The sequence below is a fragment of the Macaca fascicularis genome, chromosome 4 (genome assembly GCF_037993035.2).
Source record: "Macaca fascicularis isolate 582-1 chromosome 4, T2T-MFA8v1.1".
NCBI lineage: Eukaryota > Metazoa > Chordata > Mammalia > Primates > Cercopithecidae > Macaca > Macaca fascicularis.
In genome coordinates, this window is record NC_088378.1 from 38,070,795 (window position 1) to 38,094,557 (window position 23,763).

The 23,763-nt window shown below is 42.4% G+C and overlaps 1 long non-coding RNA gene across 3 annotated transcripts in view; it reads left to right on the forward strand.

Moving 5' to 3' along the window:
• Positions 1-4,404: 4,404 nt before the first annotated feature.
• The window catches only part of LOC135970542 (uncharacterized), a 34,031-nt gene continuing 14,672 nt past the window's right edge, over positions 4,405-23,763 (forward strand). For all 3 annotated transcript variants that reach the window (XR_010586240.1, XR_010586239.1, XR_012433453.1), the window contains exon 1: positions 4,405-4,465. This is a non-coding gene — a long non-coding RNA (uncharacterized lncRNA). The remainder of the gene's footprint in view (positions 4,466-23,763) is intronic.

The following is a 23,763-nucleotide window of genomic DNA, read 5'->3' on the forward strand; positions in this document are numbered from 1 at the left end:
CCCAAATCACCTGTACAATTAGATAGGCTCTGTGCCTGCGGAAGGGGTGTCAGCCCCTCCCCTGGTGAGTCAAACACACAGACCCTACTTGCACTTTTCAGTGGCCAAAGCAATATCTTTTGCTCAATTTCTGATTTCAGGTCTTTCATGAGTGAATGACAACACCAGATATATGGGGTTCAAATATATCTGGAGATTGAAACATTTGAATATAAAGACTCATCCAAGAACATTTTTCCCTCATCAACTTCATGAATATTGTATGAATTCCACATGAATAGTTTATGTAGACATTGAGTGTGTTGCCCTCCTGGGCTCACGGGGAAACCAGGGCTTAGTGTGCCCTGCCTCGGGGCATTGAGCAGCAGACGGGAAGCAGCAGTGACCTGGTGCTGAGAAAACACGTCTCCTCCTGGCTTTTGTTTTGCCAAAGTCCAGACTGATGGAGGGGGATTGCTCTGGATTGTCCAACTGACGGGGTGAAGAGAGGCCAGTGCTTGGGTTTGTGTTAGTTTCCAAGGGCTGCATAACAAAGCACCACACTCTGGGTGTCTTAAAACAACTGCAATATATTCTCTCATGATTCTGGAGGCTGGAAGTATAAATTAAAGGTGTCAGGAGGGCCCCGCTCTCTCTGAAAATCCCAGGGAAGACCCCTTCCTTGCCTTTTCCAGCTTCTGGTGTTTGCTGGCTGTCCTTGGCATTTCTTGGCTTGTAGACACATCCCTTCAATTGCTACCTTCGTTGTCACTTGGCTTTCTCTCCTTATGTCTGTTTCTTCTCCTCTTCTCACAAGGATGCCAGTCACACTGGAGTAGGGCCCACCTGCCTCCGGTATGACATCTTACCTAAGTACATTTGCAAAGACCCAATTTCTAAATGTGGTTTTATTCTGAAGTTTTAGGAAACACATGAATTCTGGGGGACATGATTGATATGGTTTGGCTGTGTCCCCACCCAAATCTCATCTTGTAGCTCCCATAATCCCCACATGCCATGAGACGCACCCAGTGAGAGGTAGCTGAATCATGAAGGTGGGTTTTTCCCGTGCTGTTCTTGTAAGAGTGAGTGAGTTCTCACGAGATCTGATGGTTTTATAAGGAGCTTTTCCCCCTTTTACTCAGCACTTCTCCTTGCTGCTGCCATGTGAAGAAGGACATGTTTGCTTCCCCTTCCATCATGATCGTCAGTTTCCTGAGGCCTCCCCAGCCATGCTGAACTGTGAGTCAATTAAACCTTTTACCTTTATATATTACACAGTCTTGGGTACGTCTTTATTAGCAGCATGAGAACAGACAAATACAATGATTCAATCCAGTGTTAGAGCTAAAGAGTCAGAAGCAACCCTTTCACAAATGGGGCTTTGAGGATTTAGGTAGAAGACTAAGGGTTTTGTGGTACCACAATCACCAAGGACTCCAACTGTGTCCCCCATGGGGCCCTGGAGGTGCCAGGGCCTGGGTCACCATGGCTATCTGGTGCACTAGAGGGACTTGTACACAAAGCACATGACTACCACCTCAGCAAAGATCCCTGGACCCAAGTATGGCACCAAAGAAGCAAAACCACCCCATAAAGGGACCATGAAGTATGTAATGTAGAGAGCTCCACAGTGACCATTGTAGATCCATGACCAGAGGCTACTTGTCAACACTGTGAACCATGTGAAACCCCCACATCATTCCCCAAACCTGGGAGAAACAGAGTCCCAGATGGCTGAGATTGAATTTTCTGTCAACCAGAGTTTATATGGTTGATTTATAGGAATTCAACAAATGTGACATTTCTTACACCACATGATGTAGAACAGAATTCATAACAACTACACATGAGAAATAATTCCAGGATTTATGTGAATTCTTGGGCAATTCATGGCTGATCAAAATCCATAAAATTGTATGCCATAGATTGTTTTGACAAGGCCTTAACTCTTTTGGAGAATTGATTGACAGGGCTGAGTGAGGATTTTCTTAAGTGTTGAGTTGGGACAAACCAGTGGATTTTGAAATAACACTTTTTAAAAACCTGTAAAATGCTTCAGGACTGCTGGGCAAACACTGAGTGAGATATTAACAAACATGTCAGAAAACCCAAAGACAACTTTACTTGAGTTTATTGGAGTGATTTTGCTATTTATCCAAGGGCAGCATCATGAAAAGGAAATGACACAGAGGGCGATCTTTAAGGCCACTATCTCAGATTCTGAATGTCTCTTAAAAAATGAACCCTTCTGCAGGAATGCAAGGGCAGCTCCAGTGTCTTCCAACATGGCCATGCTGTTCAAGTTGCAGGCCAAGTAGCAGGAATTGGTGGTCAGGGAAGCCCATGGTGGAAATGAATCAGAAAATCAAGCAGGTTCCAGGCCGGGGGGAAGTGGGAATATTAAGTAGATGGTACCACAGTGACAGATAATTAAGGCCAGAAATGCTGCCAACTGATGAAATATCTCAGATGGATTAGTTTCCTTAGGGTTGTTGTAACAAAACACTACAAACTGAGCAGCTTATACAACAGAAATTTATTGCCTCACAGTTCTAGGGCTACAATTCCAAGATCCAGGTGTCAGCAGAGCCACAATTCCTTGGAGGGTGCTAAGGAAGGCTTCCAGATCTCTCCCGTCTTCAGGTAGTTCCTTGGCCTGTGGCAGCATAATTCCAACCTTCCCATGGTGTTCTCCCTGCATGTGTCTATCTCCAAATTTCTACTTAAGAACATCAGTCATATGGAGGAGAGACCCACCCTAACCCAGTGATTCCCTCCTCTTAACTAATTGTATCTATATAGATTCTATGCCCAACAAGGTCACATTCTGAGGTACTGGGCATCAGACTTCAATGTATGGATTCTGCAGAGACGCAATTTGAGTGTCTTTGCTTAGGATGACCTTTCTCAGACACTGCACCTGAATCTCTGAGAACTTTAGAAATAGAAGAGGATTTAGGGTCCACTGAAAACCAGAGGACACGTAAGATCACCTCCTTAAGCATCTACCTAAAAGGTTTTCAGAAAGGATGGGGTCTGTATTTACACTGGGATTCAAGTCTTTGGTACAGAAGGAACTGGCCCAGGAGCTGTAGACCAGGCTTGCTAAAGCAGGCATGGGCTCATCAACAGTGAGTGTGTCACTCTACTGCACACTCACCCTCCCTCAACTCTGTGTATTCCCTCTCCACCCCCATGGCTCTCCTTTCCACCAAAGCAGGTGAAGGAGAGTGGGAAGAGCAGGGCAAGGAAGCTATTGCTCACTTCCACGAATACAGGAGCTAGACATGGATGGGTTGACTTCAGTAGTCCATGTCTTGCCTGCTGTGATAGATGGGAATTTACCACAGCAACAAAAAACCCTGACTGTCCTTGTGCAGGCCTTGGGGAGCTTGATGTGCACACCCTTCCATAGGCCTGGAAGCTGGGCATTTAAGGCTGGGCACCCTCTTGTCTGGTCCAGATGTGAATCCCACTTGGTCCTTGAAAAAGTGGCCTGGAACCCGAGTGAAGCAACTGCACCGTGGAGGAGGCCTCCAGTGGTCCCAGTGGAGACCAGGAACCCTGTTTAGTAGGAAGATTCAGAGCAAGCCACTGAAGGTTTACAGAAGCACAATGGCCTTGTTTTTGCTCCTCTGATGGTAGACTGCATCCACTGATGAACCAGCAGCTGGATAGGGGAGATGAGGTGTGTTTATGGTGATCCTGGAAAATCAGGGAGGAGCAGGGAGTGGAAACACTCCAAATAACACTCCAAATGAGGCTCTGCTGGCTCCTTTCATTTTCCCTTTTACTCCAAGCTACAGAAGTCCTAAAATGGGAAGGAGAATGGTGAGAAGGAAGAGGGCACTGGCCTAGTTAGAGGACGAGATTCATTTTGGTGAAAATTGACATTTTTCCTCTCCTGATGCCTTTAAACCAAACACTGCTCCCCAAAAGCTGGGGCTTTTTAGTCACTTGACCAGACTAAGAAGATTCCAAGACTGAGATGCACAGTGAGTTTGGGGGTTGCCTCCCCAACCTGGAACTCGGCTCACTTGCTGCAGACCCTGGCTCCCATGCCTGGTCCCGAAGGACATCTGGGGAAGATCCCTAACCAACCAACAGGTGGCTTCAGGTGGTGGGGGTGAGCATCCTCAGAAACCGGGGCCTGGCCCTCTTGGAGGGACATCAGGGTGGGGAATACATTTTCTTTTCAGAGACTCAAAGATCCTTTGGGAGGTTGGGGGGAAAGATGCGAGATCTCTCTTTGAAAATATCAGTTTGCGTTTAGCTCTTGCTGCTACAGTATGTTTTCCTCTCCTCCCTCCCAGAAGATAGCCTGGCCTTTGTGTTCCCAGCCAGCATGAAGGACGCTTTGTGTGGCTCTGCAGGAAGTATCCGTTGCCAGGCACCCAGAAGACACCCCTCCTCCTGGCTTTTGTTTTGCCTAGGCCTGGGCTGATGGAGGGGAACTGTGCTGCCTGAGAGGGACAGAGAATGAGTGAGTGCTCCGGGTTGAAAAGATGCAGGCAGCTGTAGGGGAGGGAGGTTTTCAAGAGCTTCCCTCTGGAACTAAGAAGGGAATGGGGCTTCTATGATTTCCACACCTAGAAAGGCAACGCTTTCCCCAACATATCTTGAGTGTTTGGGGGCGGAGGATGGCAGAAATCATGGAGGATTGCATTCGGGTTCATGCAGAATGGCTGCCCCTCCACTCCTCACCCAGTCCTAGTAGAAATTAGAAAGGGACGCCTTAAGCTGGCCCCCTCACACACAGGGGTGGGTGAGCGGAGTGAAGCCTAGATTTCTGTTCCCACTGAATCCTTCACTTACACAAACCTCATCAGCCCACTTCTCTCCACCCAACTCATTGTAGTTATTTTTTATTCTTCTGTGGGATTTTTCAACATGGCTTCAGTTCTCACTATACCACCTCCTGAGTTCTATAACTAAACTTATTTTTATATTCTCAATGTTTATAGCCTTTGTGGGTTTAGTCTCTCTAGCTCTAATTCATTTATTCATGCCATGTATATATATATATTTATTTTTAAAACTGGGATTCACCATGCAACATTTACAATAATATGATTATAAATCTAGGATTCACTGTAGAACTAAAGTAATGCTGTAGGATAAATAAAGAAATGTGCTCACTTGTAACTGAAAGCTATGACACTAGAAGAATAAATACTCCAAATTTTAAAGTCAAACTATATATTTTCTTACACTGTATTAATTGCACAAAATTATGCCACGTTTTATAATAGATTGCTTTATATTTGAACCCTGACTTTCTTTTAGGTAAGTTTGTTTTTCTTATAGTTTCTAATTGCCTTTGTTTTTTCCTATGGGAAGCATAGGGCTTTACCTTTTTGCTAATGTCATTTAGCTTCTTAGTGATATTTGTCAAGGTGAATCCACTGATCTTCTTTGACTTCTTGTTTAATTTGAGCAGGTTGCTTTTTAGATTTGCTGCATAATCTTTATCATGGGTTAGTCTCCCCTTTCTTGTTCTTATACCTTCTTCCTTGGATTCATTTTAAGTTTTGCTGAAGTAGATCCTCAATATTTTTTTAGAAGAGTGATTGGTAGAAGACCTTCTGAGCTATGCATGCCTGAGAATACCTTTATATTGTCTTCATGTTTGAGTAATGATATGGGTTGGCATACAACTGTAGGTTGAAAATAACTTTTCCTCAGAACTTTGAAAGCAAGCATCTAGCCATCAGGACAGAAAATGTGATGCCCACCTGATTTTCGTTCCTTTTAGAAAAACTATTTACCCTCCCTGCTCTGCCTTTCAAAATCTTTTAAGCCATTTTATTTATCTATGGTATTCTGAAATGTCATATCTTGATATTAATCTTTCCCCATCTACTAATGTTTCTCAATACTTTCCAATATAAGTTGTTAGATTTTTCTTTATACTTTAGAAATGTTATTGTATAATTTAATTTATTATTTTATCTCCTTTATTTTCTTATTTTCTATTTCTGGAACTCCCCTTGACCAGATTTTGGGTTGATCCTCCACATGTTAGTTATCTACTGCTGCATAACAAATTACGACAAACTTAACAGTTTAAAAACACACACACACACACACACGCACACTTACTGTCTCACAGTTTCTGTTAGCTGGTCTGCTGAGGGTCTCAAAAGGCTGCAATGAAGATATAACCTGGGCTGCAGTTTCATATGAAGGCCTGACTGGGGAAGAATCTGCTTCTAAGCTTGGCAGAAATTTTTTCCCTGCAGCTACAGGACAGATGACCCTAGTTCACTGGAGATTGTTGACTAGCAGCTGCCCTCAGCTCCTGGAGGCCACCCCCAGATATCTGCCAATGGGCTTATCAACATGGCTTTCCACTTCTTCAAAGCCAGCTCAGGAGAGGGAATCCTTAGCTCTAGCCTTCTAGTGAGAAAAGGTCTTGTATAATGTAATATAATCACAAAAGTGACATTCTATCATCTTTGTCACAATCTATTAAATAGAAGAGAGTCATGTTCAAGAGATCTTTCATACAACACAGTGGCTATAGTTAATACCAATGTATTGTACTCCTAAAAATTACTGAGAGTGGGGTGGGCATGATGGCTCACACCTGTAATCCCAGCACTTTGTGAGGCCGAGGCTGGTGGGTACCTGAGGTCAGGAGTTCGAGAAAAGCCTGGCTTAACCCCGTCTCTACTAAAAATACAAAAATTAGTCTGGTGTGGTGGTGGGTGCTTATAATCCCAGCCACTCAGGAGGCTGAGGCAGGAGAATTGCTTGAACCCAGGAGGTGGAGGTTGCAGTGAGCCAAGATCGTGCCACTGCACTCCAGCCTGGGCAATAAGAGCAAAACTCAGTCTCAAAAAAACAAACAAACAAAAAAACAAAAAACTGAGAGTACATTTTAAATGTCAACGCAAAAATTAAGTATGTGAGGTAGTACATAGGTTGATATAGACATTCCGCAGTGTTTAAATGTTTCAGGACATCATGTTGTACATGATAAATATATATCTTTTTATTTGTCAATTATAAATAAGTACATCAAAGAAAAAAGTCACAGGTTCTGTCCACACTCAAGAAGAAGGGATTATACAAGGGTATAAACACCAATAGGTAGGAATCATGGAAGGGCCACTGCAGAGTGTATACACGGTACCCCAGTTCTCCTAGTCACCTCCCTCATCCCTACCCTATGCACCTAGTTTTCATTTTTAAACTTTTCTCCCCTTTAATCCATGCCCCATAAGATTTCCTCTTTTTTTGAAGTAAGGAGAAAATGACAATAGGGTAGTGTGATATCCCGGAAGTCTAGTAATGGACATATTTCAAGGGAGAGGAAGTGGTAAACAATGTTAAAACTGCAGTCTGTTTGCTGATGAGTCATGAAAGATAGGGACTGATCATTCACCACTGAATGTAGTGACATGGAATAATTGTGACCTTGGCAAGAACAGTTTCAGTAGAAGCCTGTTTAGAGTGGATTCCATAGAGAATGAGAGGAGAGCAACTAGAGTCAGAAGCTATGGACAACTCTCTGGAGGAGTTTTTCTACTACGCGAAACACAGACAATGGGGCAGTGTTGGACAAGGGTGCAGCATCTAGAGAGAGATTCTTGAAGACAGGAGAAGTCATTGTACATTTGTATGCAGGCACTAATGATCCAGGAGAGAAGGAGCAAAAAATAAAGTGATACAGGAGAGAAAGGGGACAATAGCTGGAGCAATGACCTTTAATAAATAGGAAGAAATAGGATCTGGCATCCAAGGGAAAAGGTTGGCCATAGATAGCAGCATAGATAGGTTATCCATGATAAGATGAAGAAGAATAACGATAAGGGAAAGGTCAACAGCAGGAATGAGGCCTATCTCCCCTGGGGCGACATTGGCGGGGCGGGGGGCGGGGCATGATTGACCTTGACTAGACCTCCTTGTAAATATGTTAATGATATTTACTGTCATCATTTAAGACAACCTAGAGTTATATAACAACCCACACCATTACTCCAGCATGAAGGCAAAATAAAGGCATTTTCAGGCATGCACTTGCTGAATGGGAAATCTGTTTTTCCTCTACTACTCTACTACTACTCTTTCTTCACTTCTGACATCAGATGTGTGCGTTTTTTCCCCCACATCAAGCAATTCTGTAATATTTTAGAGACACTAATTGGGTGTTCTACAATTCAGTTCTGACCCTATCTTCCTGGAATTGGTGTGGACTTCATAGGTTAAGAGTGCAGTCCCACAACACTGCCCCCCCTTCAGATGCCTGTCTCAAGTCCAGGTCCATAAATTGGAGGTTCCCACAACCCCCTCCTCAGGTTCAATTATTTGCTAGAATGGCTCACAGAACTCAGGAAAGCAATTTACTTATTAGATAACTGGTATCTTTATTAAAAAGATACACCTAAGGAACAGTATAGGACTGAGGAAAGAAAAGTATAGGACAAGGTGTGTGGAAAGTAGCACACAGCTTCCATGCCTCTCCACACATGCCATTCTCCCAGCACTTCCATGTATTCCACAACCTGGGAACACTCCAAACCCCATCCTTCTGGGTTTTTATGGAGGTTTCTTTACATAGGCAGGACTGGCTAAACCATTGGCCATTGGTGATTCAGTCACTTTCCAGTCCCTTGCCTCCCTAAAGGTCAGGGAGTGGGGCTGAAAGTTTCAACCCTCGAATTGCATGGTTGGTTCCCTTGACAAACCAACCCCCACTCTCAGAAGCTTTCCAATAGTTACCCCATTAACATAAACCCAGATGTAGTTGAAAGGGGCTTGTGATAAATAACAAAAGGTTCTCCTTCATCAGCTGTGTCACTTAGGAAATTACAAGGATTTTAGAAGCTCTATGCCAGGAGCCAAAGACAACGAACAAAATATATATTCTTATTATATCACAATATCACATTAGCTCAGAGGTTTTCTGTCATTCATCCTTCTGAAAAGAAAATATTGAGGCTATTCCTCAACAGAATCTAAAATAAATATAAGGGGCTGGGTGTGGTGGTTCACTATAATCCCACCACTTTGGGAGGCCAAGGTGGGTGGATCACTTGAGGTCAGGAGTTTGAGATCAGTCTGGCCAACATAGTGAAAACTCATCTCTACTACAAAATTAGCCAGTCATGGTGGCACATGTCTGTAGTCCCACCTACTCAGGAGGCTGAGGCAGGAGACTCACTCAAACCTGGAAGGCAGAGGTTGCAGTGAGCCAAGATTGCACCATTAAACTCCAGCCTGGGCAACAGAGTGAGACTTTGCCAAAAAAAAAAAAAACAAAAATCAAAAAACAAAAACAAACAAAAAGAATATAAGTGATATAAGAGTTACAAAAAATTATTTAGACAGATAGTGAGGGTAAGGAAGTCCTCAGTAAGGTTTTCTTTTTAATGAAAATCAGCCCCCAAATCATTTTCTTTTCTAACAAAGAGCGGCCTGTAAAATTGAACTGCAGATGTAGACAAGCAAGCTGGAAGCTTGCACGGGTGAATGCTGGGAGCTGTGCTAATACGAAAAGGCTACCTGGGACTAGGCATGTTCAAAATGGCAGCTCCATCTTTCTTTCTCTTTGCCAGCCACTTGTACAGTAAGGAGCAGACAACTTGACCCCAGCCAAGTGGAAAGCCCATTTGCATAATAAGATTAAGATGGGATGGCCAGCTTTCCCCCTGTGCTATATAAGTGTTACACCTGGTCCAACCATTCTGTGGGCCCCCATGTAAATCGGAGACCACCTCCTCAAGCCTGTCTATAAAATCCAGTGCACTCCCATTCCAGGCTGGAATTCCCATTCAGGAGACCCTCTTGCTTGCAAGAGAGAGAGCTGTTCTCCTTTCTATTTCTTTTTCCTATTAAATCTCCACTCCTAAAATCACTTCTTGTGTGTGTCTGTGTCCTTAATCTTCTTTGTGTGAGATGACAAGCCCTATGTATTTATGCGAGACAACAGCGCCATTTCATAAGGAAGAAGAAGAATCAAGCCAAGATTGCTTATTGTAAGTTAGCCTAGAGTTTGTGGAGTTATGCAACATGACTGGTTGGTGAACAGACAGCACACGACTAAATATCTTCCTTTTGAGAAATAAAAATAAAACTCTAGTCCTCCAGCTAACTGAACAGACACCTTTTGGCCTAGAAAAAACTTAAAAACCAAGTTCTCAGTCATGACAGAATGTGACGCTGGACACGCCTCATTAGAGCTCCTCCCCCACTGACTACTATTAGGCTTTCTCCCCTAAGGGATAAACAGAAACCAGCCCTTTTGAAATCAGCCACCTGATGCCGCCCCTCTCTGTTGTGGTTTTGACATAACAACTGATCAACATTCCTTCCTGATAAGAGATCACTGGCCATGGAGTGGATAGCAGAAGCTGCACACAGAGGGCCTTCCTGTCGTCTGCTTCACCTTTTTATGGAAAGGGTGCAATTGTAATACATTTAAATGTTAAGTGTCCACCCCAAAGTGAACATGGGATGCATGCTGCATGCACGTTAGCCTACCCACTACACACACATGTGCCTTCTCTTCTTGAATATGCATAGCTCCTCCTTCAACCTGTTGAATATGTATGCTTAGCCAACTGACTCAGCACAAATTTCTGTTCCCTTCACTCCTCTCTTGAAGTGTGTTTCCTTCCCAGACTGTCAGAAGAGCCACTTGCAGGCTGCAACCCTTTATGAGAAACATGGCTCTTCTTTCCAAATTTATGAATCTCCCTCATGATTCTTCAGCTGACACTTTGAAAACAATGATTTCACATACATTGTTCAGAAGACAATTGTTACTCTGAAAACAATATGTATCCTCATAAGGGAGACAGAGATATTGTTTTTTAAACTGGAGTCTGACAGATTCCTGCTCCTCTCAAAAGAAATGCCACATCTGTCCCTGGTCTGGTTCTTGCCTGTAGTCTTTGAATTATTAGTGAAGTTTGGTGCTGGGTAAGATCTACCATTCAAGTGTGGCTGCTTGACAATTCTGCCCTCCTTTTTTTTTTTTTTTTTTTTTTTTTTTTTTTTGGTGAGACAGAGTCTCACTCTGTCACCCAGGCTGGAGTGCAATTGCATGATCTCGGCTCACTGCCACTTCTGCCTCCCGGGTTCAAGTGATTCTCCTGCCTCAGCCTCCCGAGTAGCTGGGACTACAGGCATGCGCCACCACAGCCAGCTAATTTTGTATTTTTAGTAGAGACAGAGTTTCACCATGTTGATCAGGTTGGTCTTGATTTCCCAACCTCAGGTGATCTACCATCCTCGGCTTCCCAAAGTGCTGGGATTATAGGCATGAGCGACCGCGCCTGGCCTGCCTTTCTACTCTTAAGGCAGGTAGGTGGGCAGATGTCATTGTGGGACTGTGGTATACTCGATATCTTCTCTAGACTTAAAAAAAAAAAATTATCTTTGGTTCCCTGGATAAACTTTGATTTCTCTAGATTTAGTCATTCTGTTTATTCATCTTGGTCCTTCTCTTTCAATCACTAATTTTGGGAAATTGTTCTTGGTTACCTGGCAACAAACTTGTTGAGACTGATGGCTCATGTTTTCCGGAGAAAGAGCCTGAGTTTTCCCATGTGCTCAAGTGCTCTCCTGCATCCACTGGGATGGCTTCTACCCGAATTCAACTTCTCACAGTAGCAGGCACTGTTAAATTCTCCAGATGCTGACAGCTGGTATTTTCTAGGGGTAATTGGTGCCTAAGCTCAGACTTCTTAGTACTTGAGGTCAAAATGTTTATTTCTCACATTCAAGGTCATTGTTGGGCTCGCTTTGCACACAGGGAGTGCAACAGGAATTCAGGGCCTCCTGCTGGAGACTCACCTTGTGTTCAGCAGCTCCCTGGATCAAGCATGCCTCTCTCTACAGGATGTGGGCGACGTGGGTCCCAAGCACTTTTTGCTGCCAACCTCCACCATTTGTAACCTCTGGTGTTTACCCTGACCTCTTTGGCAATGGTCTGATGATTCTTGATGGTGTCTCACATCTACATGAAGGGCTCGACTGGCTAATGCATGTGATTGGTGTGCTTCCCAAAGCAACTGCATAGGTCTGTTCTCCCAACACAGCTTTTTCCGAAACAGGCAAGTTGTCATGGGAGTGGGAGGTGTGTGTGTATGTGTGTGTGTGCTTGTGTATGCATGCACGTGCACTGAATTATAGGGTCTACTTTGGGGTGGAAGCCCTGTAGGGAATGAATGGACCAATTTTGCTGCCAAAAAGGCTAGAGCTTTACTTTGGTGTGCCAACATCCACTCCTGGGGCCCTAAGCCCAAGAGTCATAGGTCATTGACTTTCTTTAGAAACCACATCTCTGTGGGGTTTTTCCCTGATGTTCATAAAAGAGCCATATATGCAAAGTGGTCCCCAAATGCCAAAGGAGTCAATACATCAAAGAACAAAACTAGACAAATCCAGTTTGTCAGTAAAGGGTGGTTTATTGCAGGAACTTACAGATAGAAGCGTGATCTTGGGTGGTCATAAGACATGTAGATTTCCACACAGTTACCTCCCAGACCCAAAGCTCATATACAGTAGGGAAAGAGTGGACATGTTCCAGCAAGACAATTAAAGACAGCCCTCCAGAACAGGCAGGAATGCCATGTGCGTCATAGCCCATAACCTGTGTGACAGCATCATTGTTGACCTCTTCTTACACTAGGGGCAGTAAATAAAGTAGGAAGCAGGAGGCATTTATGGGACTAGGGCTTGTCAGAAGTCAACATGGTGGATTAGCACCCAAAATGGAGTCATTTTTGTCCCCACACCTGGGACTAAGCATGGTAGAACTGATTCCTTGATAAATGTAGGGTTAGAAAAGATAGAAGTGAAGGTAGCCACTAGCATTTTATGCCTTAAATGCCTGCTGCCCACTCTCGCTTTTGTTCTGGCCAATCCTGAGCTTAGGGCTCCCTGGAGCTTGCACAGGAGAACAGCTGCCACCTCCACTGTAGCTTTCTCTTGAAGGCACTCAGGTTACTTGTCTTCTTATTCAATACTACCTGATCTTCTTTCCATATTCTAGAAACCAGTCAAAATCTCCAGTCCACTCATTGCCTGTTGTAGTTGTTTTCACCCTATATTTCTTTATTTGTAACATATTCATTCAGCATTTTGCACTAAAACCTAACCACTATATTTTTAAGAGTCTGGGTTTGAAACAGGCTACTATGAACCCTGCCTTTTGTGTTTGCATAGGATATTAATATTGGACACCTTTGCTCTTGATGTTGACTGCTGTCTCCAAAGGTTGGGTCAAAAATAATAGATGACAAACGTTCCCATATTCCCAACACGGAGCTAGCAAAGAAGGTGATCAAAAACCCCTGCCATCCTAACATCCACCAAAGGGTTAAGAGGTTGAGGTTGAGAAAGAGTTCATGTTGAAAAAAATTATTTGCAAGCTGAGGTCTTTTTCTCCCCCTAACCCCAGACATTGGGGAGGGGAGAGACTTGGGGATCTTTACCCCAAGTGTAGTGAGAAGGGCTTCAGAGACACACTTGGAAAGGTTGATGAGTGTGGCTTAGAGTTGGTAATGTGTTTGGCTATTACCCATGGAGCCAAAGCTAAAAGGCTAAGCTGATGCCATGTATGAGGGCAGAAAAGCTTGAGATTGCCACGAACCACATGGGCAATGAGGATTGTAACTGGATCCATCTGGAAGGAATCCTATGTAGGAGAATAACTGAGTGAGGGGATCCCATCAGTATCAGGGCAAGGGAACACCACTGGGTCAGGTGCTGAAGGTGAGGGTTGTTACAACAGTTCAGCTAGAGAATGAGTCCCTCATGAGAAAGCTGGGCAATGTGAAGTCTCACAGAGACCTCTGAAGAACCAACAAGTGCATTCAAAGGAAAAAAGTCAGTTTGGAGCCTCCATACCCCATCCTCAATTAGGGCCTCAGATCAGCTGGGAAAGAGGAGAAAGTAAAGGAAATCGAAAGGAAACTACCACATTCCTCTTTCCCACTGCAAGTTTCCAGCCCAGAGGAGGCCTGAACTGGGTAAGGAAGAAGCCTTAACTTAAGTTTGGATTTTTTGTTCTACATGGAACTAGATGTATCAATTATTGAAATAAAGCTGATATGACTAGAAGTAACTGGAGGTCTTTTTTATTTTCTGAGAGTTATGATAAGATTCTTGAGGCCTGTCTTGGATTTTATCTAAGAAGCAGAGAAAAAACATACCTTTATAGAACAGGTTTGAAAGGGCAATGAAGAGAAAGAATAAAGTAGTTTTCAGCTTGCCCTCCATGGAAGTCACATTTCCATTCTGCTCACTCATCCAATTTCAAAATGCCTTTTGAGAAAAGATGAAATGGGAATTAGAGGTAGCAATATAGATGAACAGGGACAACAAATATGTTGTCAAATGTGATAAACCTTCATTCATTATTAACAAAAGTAAATTGATCACCTATTGTGTGTCACAGCCTAGGCTAGGGAGGGGAGATTCAAATGTGAACAAGAGTGAGTCTGTGCTACAGAATTATTAATCCGGTGTGAGAGTCAGACATGAAAACAAATAAAGTATAGCCCAATGTGACATCATAATTCAGATGTATATGCAGAATTATACTGAAGCCTTCTCATATCTCATTTTGCTCACTTGCATTTCTTATCTGCATACTCCTACAATTATTTTTTTAAAGAGAGCTATCCACCGAAATTTGAAATTTTCTAGTAGGGAAATCAGAAGACCACAGTGGAATAGTGGGTGGAGTGAGGCCTGTGCATTAAGAAGTGTGAATTGAAGGCTGGGCACGGTGGCTCACGTCTGTAATCCCAGCACTTGGGAGGCCAAGTCGGGCAGATCACTTGAGATCAGGAATTTGAGACCATCCTGGCCAACATTGTGAAACCCCATCTCTACTAAAAATACAAAAATTAGCCAGCTGGGATTAGTGGCAGGTGCCTGTAATCCCAGCTACTCAGGAGGCTGAGGCAGGAGAATCACTTGAACCTGGGAGACTGAGGTTGCAGTGAGCCGAGATCATGCCATTGCACTCCAGCTTGTGCAGCAAGAGTAAAACTCTGTTCCCCACCCCGCAAAAAAGAAGTTTGAATTAGGTGGACCAAAAGAGAATTTACCCACTTCATGACTTTGCTGAGAGCCAGAGCTGCTTGCCAAGGAACAAGTTTTGCAATAGCTATTATGTAAATTAAATCCAACTTTCTGTGATTAGAGCATGGTAGAAATTGGCATGGTAACATGTCTTTTTCTTAAACGTATTTTAAAAATCTTAACTAAACTAAAGCTATTTCTTGCACTTCACATTTGGATTTGGCAAACATGGTAAATGAGAAGAAAATGGACAATTTTTAAATGCTTCTGGGACATGACTTTAGCCACAGACAAAAATTAAAAATGAGCTAGGCGTGGTGGCTCACACCTGTAATATCAGCACCTGGGGAGGCAGAGGCAGGAGAATTACTTGAGGCCATGGGATGGTTCATATTAGATGTCAACTTGATTGGATTGAATGATGCAAAGTATCGTTACTGGGTGTGTCTGTGAGGGTGTTGCCAAAGGAGAGTAAAGTTTGAGTTAGTGGACTGGGAGAGGCAGACACACCCTCAATCTGGGTGAGCACAATCCAATCAGCTGCCAGCACAGCTAGAATAAAAGCAGGCAGAAAAACATGGAAAGACCAGACTGGCTAAATCTTCTGGCCTCCATCTTTCTCCAGTGCTGGATGCTTCATGCCCTCAATCACTGGACTTCAAGTTCTTCAGCTTTTGGACTCCTGGACTTACACCAGTGGTTTGCCAGGGGCTCTCGGGCCTTCACCACAGACTGAAGGCTGCACTCTCAGCTTCCCCTCTTTTGAGGTTTGGGGACTCGGACTGGCTTCCCTGCTCCTTAGCTTACACACGGCCTATTGTGGGACTTCACTTTGTGATTGTGTGAGTCAATACTCCTTAATAAACTATCTTTCATATATACATCTATCCTATCAGTCCTGTCCCTCTAGAGAACCCTGACTAATACAGGCTAGGAGTTCAAGATCAGTCTGGCCAATATAATGAGACCCCATCTCTACAAAAAATTTAAAAAACTAGCAAGGCATGGTGGTGCATGCCTGTAGTCCCAGCTACTCAGGAGGCTGAGAGGGGAGGATCACTTGAGCCCAGAAGTTCAAGGGTTACAGTGAACTATGATTGTCCCACTACACCCCAGCCTGGGCAACAGAGCAAGACCCTGTTTCTATAAAAAGGAATTTAAATGAGACTAATAATAATCTTTATTATTCTGTGGTTCAAAATCTTTTTCCTTTGGATTTTTCGAAATAAAAATGGTATAGGGACTGCAATAGATCATTTAAATATCTTGAGGGAGATTATGAGGTTTTTGTTATTCTGTCAGATTAAGATTCCTGATATGGTTTGGCTGTGTCCCTACCCAAATCTCATCTTGAACTGTAGCTCCCATAATTCCCACATGTTGTGGCAGGGATGCAGTAGGAGATAATGCAATCATGGGAGCAGGTATGTCCTGTACTTTTCTCATGATAGCAAATAAGTCTCACGAGAGCTGATGGTTTTATAAAGGGGAGTTCCCCTGCACACGCCCTCTTGCCTGCCACCATGTAAGACATGACTTTGCTCCTCATTCGCTTTCTGCCATGATTGTGAGGCCTCTCCAGCCATGTGGAACTGTGAGTCAATTAAATCTCCTTCCTTTATAAATTACCCAGTCTTTGGTATGTCTTTATTAGCAGTGTGAGAACAGACTAATATACTCCCTTCTTAGAAATATGGTATTTTGTCCATCCAGATATTTAAAGACTACTTTAAATCTGATAACTGTTGAGTCAACATATATTAATTTATTTCTCTGTGCAATAGCTTTAAAAATTTTTGTATGAAGAGAAAAGAGTGATATATCTTAGCTTTTTTGTTTTTAACATTTTGCTTTTCTCATTTTGAACCCAATTTACTTGAGGTTAGGATTTTTTTTTTCTCCATGTGATAGAATAGTTTTGTGTGAAAAGGTTATCAATTTTTACATTGTTTGTATAACCTCTATATAGTTCAAGGAAAGTTTCTATCTTTTCCCTTCCTATCCTGCCCTCTAGCTCCCTCAATTAACAGCTACCCTTTCTAAATAAATTTAAATTATTAGTAGTGGTTATAAATTTGATCTGCAGTACTTATATGTGCAAAAGATTGTATTATTTATTCTAAATTACATACATCAGTCATGTTTTGGGAGTGTCATTAGGGATCTAAGGACTTACATGATTCCCCCAAACACATAAAAGGCATCTAGTCTTCACCATATCATTGCTGTGGTAGAGACACCCATCTGGCATATTGCCACTGCTGAGAACTGTGCCTAGCACATCTCGGGCACTCAATTCATATTTGTTGAATAAATAAATGAATGATTGAATGGCTTATTCAAAGTGGGCAGGAAGAGTTGTTACCTCAGTGTCCAAGGCCATGATTCTTAGTTGTTGGTGTCTGAAGGGGTCAATACATGGCACTCCCTTTTCTCTGCTACTTGAATTGAGGACCCATTGAGAGACAGGTGTAGGAACAGTGCAGATAGAGATCAAAATATCACTTTAGATACTGAGAAAACTAGGCTGGGGAGGATAACTGAATGGTTTGCTAATATCAAATCCCAGAGTTAGACTGGTTCACCTGCCCAGTCAAGGCTGCAACTGCAGTCATTGTTCCTTAGGGCAAAGCCTGGAAAATTGACAGCAGAAGAGATCAGGGAAGAATGGAATAGACCTGGGATGTGCAGACCTGGTTCCTTCCCCCAACCTATTCGTCAGAGCAGTGGCTTCTCCTTGCCTAGGGGGACCAACAGTTATGGGTAGAGAGAGATTAGGTGTTTGACTCATATGGAGATCCCTCCATGTGTTAGGAAACATCAGGAAATACTCCCTTTGATATAAGTATACTCCCCTTGACATTAGTATTAATATTCATTATTAGTATTCAGTTCCTTTATCAGTTATGAGCCACCTCATAGGAAGGTCTTAGGTCCTCTTGGGGCGCAAGGACCCACTCAGCATGAACCCCCCAAATGCCAGTTTCTCCTCAGGTTCTGGAACCAATACTCCTGCATCCTTGTCTGGTCAGTTCTGGCTCCTCCACCCACAGTACAGGCCTCCCTTGATGGTCCTCTATTCCTGGAACAAAAGCTGAGCTGGAGGGTTGGTGAGGCAAGGAAGGGCTTACTCTGAGCACCTTCCACCTTCTGTTTTCAGTTCTACAGCAAAAATATCCTGATGTCAGGGAGCACAGAGTCAGAATCTAATTTCTTAAGGTGTGAAAGGAGGAAAAAACAATCCCATTCTTGAGGTTCCCTACAAAAATTCAAATTTTTAAAAAATGCAAATAAATATTCCAATAATTCATTCTGTTCCCCAGGATAACACAGCATTTGTAATTTAAGTAATAGGCATTTTGATGGTTTGGTTTAAAATTCAGCATTGATAAGGGAGAGGAAATATAGCATACAGTTTAACTCATCCTTCCCCTCATGCTTCATTGAAGATTTAGCGCAGGAACTCAATAATTACATATTGATGGAAAGAAGTCTTGGAAAGATGGGACTCTGGCCAATTACAAAACAGTCAATTCTTAATGTTCCCCCTGCAAGTGGGACTTCTGGTGGTACAGGCAGCTGCCTGCTGAAAGATCTGTTTGGCTCACTATGACTTTCTAAACAGTTCTGTTACCAGAAAGGCCAGCATGAAAATATAACGATAAATATAACCATGGACAGGCTTTCTCCCCGGATGTGGATGAGGAAACATCCCTCAGATACTGTTTGCCACAATCTTGTGAACGTGAGGGAGAGCCAGATTTGTGTGGTTAGAACAATGAGAGGAGACAGATATGCTGGCTCTTTAATAACATCTTTCAAAACTTACAAATCAAACCAATCCTATCTGACCTCTGAAATTTTGAGTTACATGAGCTTACAAAATATCTTTATTACTTGAGCTGAAAAGTCAACAGACAGAAACACTTTGAAAGGAACTGTAACATCTTGAGCTATTTTTCACCATAAATTTGGCTTTTTAAATTAATTCCTGTCACTAGGCAGGCTTTCAAGAAACAGAATACAAGGAAATTACATTTTGATAAGAGGGGTGAGAGAAAAAGAAGGAAAAGGACAAAAAGGAAGAAGAGGAGGAAAAGAAAGAAAAACAGAAAGTAATTTTTAAAGCCAGCCTCTGGATTCAAATTTTTACCAGTTGAAAAGAGACTGAGGAAGAGAAAAGCCATCCAGAGAATTTTTTATAATGGTAAATCATTCAATGTAAAGGACTTCCTTTTATTTTGACATTAGGTTCTTCCAACTATTTTTGATATTAAAATATGAATCCTTTTTAAAAAACATGAATTTGGGCCAGGGACAGTGGCTCATGTCTGTAATCTCAGCACTTTGGGAGGCCAAGCCAGGCAGATCACTTGAGACCAGGAGTTCGAGACCAGCCTGACCAATATGGTGAAACCCCATCTCTACTAAAAATACAAATAATAGCTGGGTATGGTGGCAGTCGCCTGTAATCCCAGCTACTCAGGAGGCTGAGACATGAGAATCACTTGAACCCGGGAGTTGGATGTTGCAGTGAGCTGAGATTGTGCCTTTGCACTCCAGCCTGGGTGACAGAGTGAGACTCTGTCTCAAAACAAAACAAAAACAAACAAACAGAAAACATGAAAGTGGTGATAGACAGTAGTTGCTTAGTTGTTTGTTTTTTGTAATTTCTCTATTTGAAATTTTTTAGAAGAAACTAGACAACTTATTATGGTCCACTCTATTTAAAAAAAAAAAAAAAAAAAAAGATGTATAGTCCATGAAGTCCAAGGTTTAAGAACCACTTCACAGTAGAATGAGGCGAGGACCTGGACTGCACAGACACAGCAGGACTCACGTTGAGACTAAGGGTTCGGAAGATCCAGCAGAAAGGGGAAGGCATGAAAACAGAGAAAAGCTAAGGCAGAAAGATGGAGAGTATGGTAGTCCATGTTCATGCTGCTGATAAAGACATACCTAAGACTGGGCAACTTACAAAAGAAAGAGGTTTATTGGACTTACAGTTCCACATGGCTGGGGAGGCCTCACAATTATGGTGGAAGGTGAAAGGCATGTCTCACATTGGGGCAGACAAGAGAAGAGGGCTTGTGCAGGGAAACTCCCCTTTTTCAAACCATCAGATCTCGTGAGACTTACTATCACAAGAACAGCACAGGAAAGACCAGCCCCCATGACTGAATCACCTCCCCCCGGGTTCCTCCCACAACATTTGGGAATTTAAGATGAGATTTGGATGGGGACACAGTCAAACCATATCAGAGAGGCAGATGGAAAGAGCAGAAGAGGACTGGTGAAAGGGAGAGTTAAAGAGCTCTTCCATCCTCTCTCTTTGTATGACCTCTGACTACTTAAATGAATTTTATATACATGTATATGTGTGTGTGTGTGTGTATGTGTATCACAATGCTTAGTGCAATGAGCATTATATGTGTTTTCTGTGATACGACTAATATACCTAATTCATAATTACATAATGGAAGAAAATGAAAAGAAGAACACTAATATTTGATGTCTGGCATCCATTATCTCATTGGCTTCTAACAAACTACCTTTTCACCCTCACTTTAAAGGAGAGAAACCTGAGTATGTAAAGAGCTATTTAAGGCCACAGAGTCTGTGAAGGAGGAAAGACTGCTGAAACCAAAGACATATTCTTTTAGCTGCCCCACACTACTTCAGTGCTGAGGCTGTCCAAAACATAGCACAGTATAAAATTGCTGATGTGTAGGTTTAGGTTATTAGTATCTTATGATTTTTAAAATTTACTACAGAATATTAACTCTCCTAATTGTATTTGACTCAGACCAAGGGTAAAATGAATATGCATCCTGGTCCCAGAATCAGAGTTGACCATGTGTCAATTACTGATAAGAAGCATTAGCTGGGTGTGATGGCGGGCGCCTGTAGTCTCAGCTACTTGGGAGGCTGAGGCGGGAGGACTGCTGGAGCCTGGGAGGCAGAGGTTGCAGTGAGCCATGATTGTGCCACTTCACTCCAGCCTGGGTGACAGAATGAGACCCCATCTCAAAAAAAAAAGAAGAAGAAAGAAGGAGAAGGAGAAGGAGGAGGAGGAGGAGGAGGAGGAGGAGGAGAAGGAGAAGGAGAAGGAGAAGAAGAAGAAGTTAAAAGTTCGCCCAGAAGGGAAGGAGGTGCCTAAAGTTAAGACTTGTAGAACCTTATTTTGTTTTTTGGAATTTAAACTCATTAAGCACAGAAGTATTTTAATACGTATTAGAGGATTAAGAAGCAGTTTGGTTTCTCTAAGCCCTTTTACAGAACTTCCTTGGAGGCCTGGAGAAGAGGCAGTGGAGGAGGGGTGGGATTAAACAGATAGACAAGCCATCATTTTACATTTTACTAAAGTGGTGCCAGGTTCTTCGCAGTAATGTGAAAGGACTACAACATAAGTGAAGAGGCCTGGGAACTGAATTTTGAAGCTTAATAAAGTCCACACTAGTTACATATTTTACGAGAATACGAGGTGCACATCTACAAAACAATAACATTTACTCTAGAAACAGTAAGTTTCCTTTAATCTTAAACATTGAGATTGTTCAGAATATGTTCCATGTTTTTAAATCTCTTGATCAAACTAGATGACTTTTTCAGAAATATTTCTATCCAATCTATAGCTGAAATGTGATAAGGCAGCTGATTCAGCACCTAGTAATAAAATAAAATTCATTCCCCAAACCCTGATTTAGAATGGATTTATATGTCCTTTGGCCATTGATAAATCTGGAGCCTTGCACAGCTTTGATTTAAAAGTTTCTCAGCAATGACCAAACTCAGAATCTATCCCTTACCCCTTGCTGAAACACTAGAAAGAAACAGTCCTCACTGTCACTGTAATCAGAACTTCTTTAATGAAACCAGCTTTCCTCAGCTCCATATATCCATCTAAGCACAGCTAAGGGCAGCTCCCTGCCCTCGACTCTCCATGGAAAGGAATCGGGCTTTCTCTCTATGAAACATAGGGATTGACCACCTCATATATTTTGAAAGTATGTTTTCTAGCTTATCCTTCTATTGGTGATTCTGAAACCAGGGTAAGGTTGGTATTTGTTTTGGAGAAAGGAAAGAACTTCACTGAACTGCTCAAAGGAGAGTTATATTATATTTTTATTTTTTTCTATTACTGAGATAACAGGAAAAAAAGAGAGTTATAAAAGGGTGAAATTTGGTCAGACTCCAAATTTCAAATACAGAAATATAGACTATATTCTCTGTAAAGCCTCCTAATGAGCAAAATTTCAGCTGTGGTGAAGATCTGGAAACGATAGGTTCATGTCCTGTGATTTGGACTTCATCTGCCCTGGATCAAAGTAGGTGACCGAGAATGTAAAGAGCAACCCTGAGAGCAGGGATCTGGCCCTGTCCCATCAGTTAGGTCTTGGCTTTGCGAGCACTCACGCATAGTACTCACGGCTAAGTTTTGTCCTTTTCTGTTGAACAAAAACAATTTCACAGAACATCGACACTAGACACAGACGTCATTCTGTGACCAAGATGGATCAGGACCAAAACAAGGCCACTCTATTATAATCACGCCTAAACACAGACAAAACCATGAATGTTCTCCAAACCACAAAAATCACCAAATCTCTCCCCAACCTGAAAGTGACAGAATATCTCCCTAATCTAACTGACAACTGCTTTACCAATTACAGCTTTGACATCATTCTATTCTCTCTTTCTTGATAAGGTCACTAGGATACCTGTTATACATTGAATTCTGTCCCTTCCCCTCATCATCAAATTTATATGTTGAAGTCCTAACCCTCAGGACCGCAGAATGTGACCTTGTTTCAAAATAGGGTCATTGCACCGGAAATAGTTAAGTTGAGATGGGTTTGTACTATAGGATGGGTCCCTAAGTCGGTATGGCTGGTGTCCTTATAGGGAGGGTAAATTTGGACACAGACACCATGTGAAACAACACCATGTGAAGGCTGGAGTTATGCTACACAAATCAAGGAACTACCAGAAGCTGGGAGAGAGGCTTGGGACAGATATTCTCCTAGCACTATCAGAGGGCATGGCCCTGCCCACACCTTGATCTCGGGCTTCCAGCCTCCAGAGCTCCAAGAGAATAAATCTCTGTTGTTGAAGCCACTCAGTTTGCAGTACTTTGTTACAGGATCCCTGAGAAACTAATACATACCCAATCATGAGATAAGCCTTGGGGAAAAAACCTTACTTGTTTGAACTCTCCCCAAAATCACCTAACACAAGCCCAAATCATAGAAGTCCTCACACCCTCTGACTGACATGCCCCACAGTTCCCCATACACAGCATGGTATGGTATTTCACTTCTCCTTTGCTATGAAAAGTCAATAAAACCGCCCTTGTTTACTTACCAGTGTGCTCCTGGTAGCCTTTGGCTAGAGGACATTGACACAACTCGGGTAACTTTTCCTTAACAATATGTATAGTTTTTGCTTGTTTCAACTGCTTGAGTTTTTCTCGGGGAACTCTTAACTTCATATCATAGACGTCCATTCTCTAGTATCTTCTCTTCATTATGAAAAGGCTTTTACACATCATAACTGATTTTTATCCGATTTCAAGTCTGCTCTTTATTGCTTCAAATGTGGATTTTTAATTCTATTTCAGCATTTTGAAATTCCTTTAAAATGTTTTATAATCTTTGTACTTTCATTGTCTTAGTGCACTTTTGAAATCTGTTCAGGCTTCTGTCTTATAACTTGCTGGTCTTATTTTACATAGGA